Consider the following 5,732-nt stretch of genomic DNA (forward strand, 5'->3'; position numbering starts at 1 on the left):
ACACCGAAGGTATCGAAACTGGTTACTTACCAAGCCAGCTATTGGAGTAGACAAACGATTGATTTTCTTAATGATTCCAGGTTTGATCTTGTTAATCAAGCTAAAAATAAAATGAGAGTAATTTGACTTGCTGTTTTGTTATAACATACAACTCAAAAGATAAACATAAAAAGAGTGTATTTGTGAAAAAATATTTTCTCTAATTCTAATTTATGTTTGTACCCGTTAAAGACAGATAAGATGTTTAGATTCAACATTTTCAACAATGAAAAGTGAATTGATCACATGCAATATAGAGAGAAGGAAAGAAGCTGTACAAAGGATTGCTGAGAATGGCAGAAGAAAAGGGTAAAAAGATACAAGAAACATGGGAGTGGGTGCAGGACCAGGTTTTGCAAATCAGTTAGGGGCAATCTTCATCAGGAGTACCACAAATTAGCCCTGTACCCTTAACACATGCCACTCTGGCCCCCTTCCCTTATCTGCTGCTCTGCTGTTTGCCCTATCTGCCACTGTGCACCCTCCCTCATCTGCTGGGTGCCACACAGAGACTACCTATGCCATTTGAGACACACATGCTGCAGGTCAGCCACCTGTAGTTTCTCAGAATCATATTCTTAAAAGCCTTCTTCTAGAAATGTTTTCAGAGGACACCATTTACTCTGCAAATTACAAAAAACTGATATGTTATTAAACCCCAGTCACATTAATAAAAAAGTAATGTTATTTAATGTTCTCTATCCAAATCTGAGGCCCCTTATAATTAGCACAGGGTAAGAAAGAAAAAGTCTCTCACCAAGCAAGCTCAAAATGAATTTTAGAACTACTGTATTTAAACTTATAATCGTTCAAAGCACAAATCCAATTCAAGTCTGTAAGACTGTTTCAATACATTGTCATTCATGTATGAAGTGTACAGCCACATACACTTTTTAACATATAAGTTATGCATGTAAATGGCCTGCTTGCATGCTCAGGTTAGGTACTCAGACCTCAAGTGATCCAAGCCAATTACTCACTTGGAACATGAAATAATATTTTTCATCATCATTGCAAGTGTGCCATGCTGTTTTACTTTATGTATTTCCTCACTGTGCAACTCTAAATCAAGTAACTTAATAACTTATTAAAAAAGAAACCAGTTTTTGTAAGGGTTAGAATAACTAGAGGAAAACTGGTCTACGTTTTATTCCATTTGCCCAAGAGATTTAGTCCTCGATACATAAAAGTAACTAAATACCTAAAGCAGAATTAGATTTTAAAGAGGAATGCGGGGTAGAAGACACTTCACCTCTCAGGGTATATTTTATGAATGCTATTAAGATCCTAAACACAAACGTAGAGACTGGCAGCATGCAAGATACCACTGCTGCCTACAGTATTTGTGGAGTTAAGGTTTCAGGACTGTAGGTTTTAAGATAAACATCCTTCTAATTGTCCACTAAGCACGAGCTTTGATTATTGTGTTGAAGTGGGTTTTCAAAAGAATTATTTAGCTTCTGAATGCTTCATTTTTGCCTTGGCCCTTGTTACAGTTTATAAACCACTGAATGGTACCTTAACAAGCTGTTTTAAATTGGTTTTCCTTGCCACAGAATGCACTGCAAACTCTGATACTGTTGGAATTCTTGTCTTCTACTGGACTATTGATAAAAATACAGCACTTGGAAAACTGTGGATCATGTTCATAACACCACTTTTTTCTCCCCTTTTACTTTGTATATATTAGATTAAGATTATAATATAAAAAGACATCTACAGAACTTAAGCAAAACCTCAAACAAGTTAGCACAATATGGATAAGCATTTTTCCTTCATTTTTCCACCACCCAAGTCAATCTGCTCAGCAGAATAAATTTAAAGACACATTAGATTGTACAGGGCTATTAATTACAGATAAATTAAGCTGATTAATTTCAGAAGACAGTTGCCATCTGCCAAACAAACTATTCTTACAATCTTTGGTCAACCAAATGACAACAAAGCTGGCAAAGGATTAAAATATATCCATCTGTTCAGGCTGCTAACTCTTAAAGATTTTTTTAAATTATACCTGGGGGTTTCATTGTTTTTCTTCTTACTGCACACTTCCCCCCCACTATATTTACAAGGTTCTCTCTGATGTTCCATTTATTAAACCAAAACCTATATGAGATTTGGAGGGATTCTGACCCAACAGGATACTATTAAGATGGAATAAAATACTTAAAGAGTCCTGATGTAAAATGCTCTGCTCAGTATCTAATGAAAGCAAAGAATCTGACAAGATTTCCAACTACATAACATTTTTGGCTCTTCAGAAGTTATACATTCTTATTTTCATGTTCCTGTTTAAACTCTCACATGCCACTGGAGATGAAGAAAGCAATCATTAAGAAAGGTTGGAAGGGATAAGTGGGTAGGAGAGGAAAGGGAAAACTCCAAAACACAAATCAATTTAAAAAAAAAATAAGCAAGCACAGAGGCAGAAGCCGGACAGCACACAGATAAAAGGTGTATTAATGAAGTTCAGAAACTTTATAAACAAAAATGTTGGCATCCACTTCAGTTCAATGCTTCAAAATAAAATTTACCCACAGATGTACAAGGCAAGGCAAAGTAGCACCTGATAAACCAGGGGCTGGCAAAATATGGCCCCCATCAGGCGCTTTCGTCTGGCCCACGGCCCCCACCAACAAATTGTACCCCACCCAGCCCTTCCACCCACACGAGGGTGGAAGCAAGGTGACCACATACACACACCCTCAGCATACCCTATTGCGCCCCACTCCCACCCTTGCGGGCAGAGGGGCCTGGCCCAGCCAGCAGACAGCTTCCGGGCAGGGCTGCTGCTGTCACTGCCCAAGGACCCACTAGCTCCAGGCACCAGGTAGGGAAGTGGCAGGGGTGGAGCCACAGCTGGATGGGAGTGTGGGGCTGGGGCTGGCAGCAGTATGAAGCCCATACCTGGTGGGGGGGGGAGCAGCACAGAGCTCAGGTGGGCAGCATGTGGGTGTAGGGGGGAAGAATGGGGGTGTTCCCCCCCACTCCTGCCATGGTATGTAGCTGGTAGGCAGTGGTAGCAGCAGGCAGGGGCACTTGCGCCTGATGGCGCACAGCTCCGGCCAGTGCTGCACATCACGGCAAGGCGTGCAGCCCCTGCCAGGCCATCTCTATTGCTGGCATTCCCCACTGTACACCTGCAGCCCTCGCATTCACGCAGCATGGAAGAGAAGCCCTACACACTGGAGCTGGCTTCTATCTGACTTCAGCTTAATATGGCTAACTGCTACTCTCCATTTACCCTGAAGTACAAAGAAAGGGCTACTTATAAATATTCCCCTAGGAATTCTCCACCAAGATATTGCTGTATTGGTGGCATTTTGATTAATTTACTCCTGTCCTATAAAAATCATTGGAGATTGATGCCAACAGAGGGCCTGGAATCATGCTTTAATGAGTGAGGGTTTGGGGGAGGGGGGTGGGGGCAGGTTTGTTTTTTAAGGGAAAAACCCCGTGATGGGCGTGATGTTCTATCCTTCCAGCTCACCCTGGTAGTCAACCCAAGTCAGTCCAGTAATTCCAAACCCATAACACAGGTAAATGGAATACATATTTTAGAGAGAACCAAGGGCAAAAAATCTACAAATAGCTGAACACCACACATGACTTCTTTTGATCCCAATAATGAAATGAAGCCAGAAATGGATTAATTTGCATTACCCCATGCAAACACAAAAACATGCAGAGCCATAGTTTGATGCATAAAACCACATTACTGCCTGCAGTTTTGCAGTAGATAATCATGCTCACACAGCACATGCTATTTAAAAAACAATTGAATATTTGTATATTCTATACATATATACACTATTTTTTATACCAAGGCAACTAAAAGTTCTGGCCACATCCTCACTTGGTATCAAATGAGATACTTGAGGAGCAAGCCCAATTACACCGTAAACACTGGCAGTTGAGCAGGCAGCATTAGAAAGTTCATATTCCCCAAATGTTTTATCCATAAGGTTTGTTTGCTAGAGAGTCACCCAAGTATAACAAGTGATACTTTGAAAGTATTACTGTTCCAAAACTGAATGTGGCCTGGGGCTAAAGAGCAATCCATATAATCTATTCCAATAAATAGTTTGCAACCAAGGAAATGAGGTGAACAAGCGATATAAATTTACCTTTATTAGTAAATATATTTGAGCTATGGAACTTTTACTTTAAAGAAACCAATACTCACTCACACAACAGGACTCCATTTTCTAGAGCTGCTCGAAAGCTTTTGGTTCCAAAACTTTTCCCAGTAACTGCCTACAAAGAAAATAATTAGGTGTTAATTTGCATTGAAAAAAGGGACAATAGAAAAACTGTTGAGAGATACAGAATTCTGTATCCAGGAGCTGATCCACAGAGTTCATTTAAGGTATTATAAATCAACAAAAGGTTAAACTTTCAGAGAAATTAGTTTCTTCTTTATGCCTCTGAGGAACTGTATACATTATTGTGATATTTCTGTGTTCTCTATTCTCAAATTTTTGTTATAATAGTGACTCAGTTTACCTCTTTAGCCTCATTTAAAGGTTAAGTGCAAGGGCTGACTACATGCAAGATAAGACCAGATACACCTTTAGCACAGCAGAACCTTGAATTACTCTGTTTAAACAAACTGAGTATTTCTGGGGGTGCTCAGGGGTGTTCAGGCTGGATTGGGGACAGAGGGATTGCCCAACTCCCTTGGGACAGAGAACTTGTAGATAACCAGCCTGTGCCCCAGTAAATGCCTTTACTGAAGAAATTGTCTGCTGTTATATTTGGAGCTATGGGTTGTGCTGGGTCAACCTACGAAGACGTGAAGTCCCTCTCAGTTGCTTACTTCTGGTGTCAAGGGCCATGGAAAGAAGATTGAAAGGTAAGAGGTAAGTCTCCCCCCACACTCCAGAAACCAAGTCTGGTCTGGCTTCAAGGAGTACTCCCAGAAACTAAACAAGGCCTCAAGGGTTTCAAGCAAGCACCCCCTGGAAGGCAATCCATGACATCCTTCATAAAAACTGAGAGCAGATGTTCTTATAAATTAGTTAGCTAGTTAGTTGTTAGCTATTTAAAAACACAACAACATTCCAGTCACCTTCAGTGTGAGCCCATCAATCATTAATTACACTCATTGGAACAGTAACTATTATTTTATATTATAAATAATCCACTACTGCATCATGTGCAAAGCACAATAAAATTGAAATAAAAGCGCTAAAAAAATTCTATATTTTTTAGCTTTTACTTTTTTTTTTTTTTTTTTTTTTTTTTTTTTTCTAGAAACACAAGGTTTTTCTCCCATATTTAACATCAGAAAGGGTGATGCGTATAGTTAACCTTTGAATCATTCTATTGAGTCTTCACCTATCCAAATTGATACCTGCTTTTAGGATGAGAATACATGGATCTTTTGTGATGTGATCATTTTTAATTTAAATGGCGAGTAAAAGGTAGAATAATCCCAAAGGCCCAGGACATAAACAAAGTGTAAGAGTGCTATCCTCAAGCTCCCTCTCTTCCTACAATCCTGAAAGTCCATGAATATCGAAGTTTTCACAAGTGAAGTCTCATAAAAGGTGCAGATGGAAGTGACAAAATTTGCCCAAACTGGCCCCTGAAAGTGCTCTACAGCTGTGACCAAACAAGTACATGGCTGCAGAGCGCTTTAAAAAGGTCCGATCCCACAACAATCTGTACCCTTATTACACATGGGCTCT

At 39.8% G+C, this 5,732-nt stretch overlaps 1 protein-coding gene across 8 annotated transcripts in view; it reads right to left on the reverse strand.

Moving 5' to 3' along the window:
* Nucleotides 1–4,296, reverse strand: part of LMO7 (LIM domain 7) — a 124,054-nt gene extending 119,758 nt beyond the window's left edge. For all 8 annotated transcript variants that reach the window (XM_019529787.1, XM_019529784.1, XM_019529783.1 and 5 more), the window contains exons 1-2: nt 4,226–4,296; nt 31–100 (exon numbers count right to left, since the gene is read on the reverse strand). The gene's annotated coding sequence lies outside the window, so the exon portion shown is untranslated. The remainder of the gene's footprint in view (nt 1–30; nt 101–4,225) is intronic.
* Nucleotides 4,297–5,732: the final 1,436 nt, after the last annotated feature.

The sequence above is a fragment of the Crocodylus porosus genome, unplaced genomic scaffold, assembly GCF_001723895.1.
Source record: "Crocodylus porosus isolate Cpor-Errol unplaced genomic scaffold, CroPor_comp1, whole genome shotgun sequence".
Taxonomy (NCBI): Eukaryota; Metazoa; Chordata; order Crocodylia; family Crocodylidae; genus Crocodylus; species Crocodylus porosus.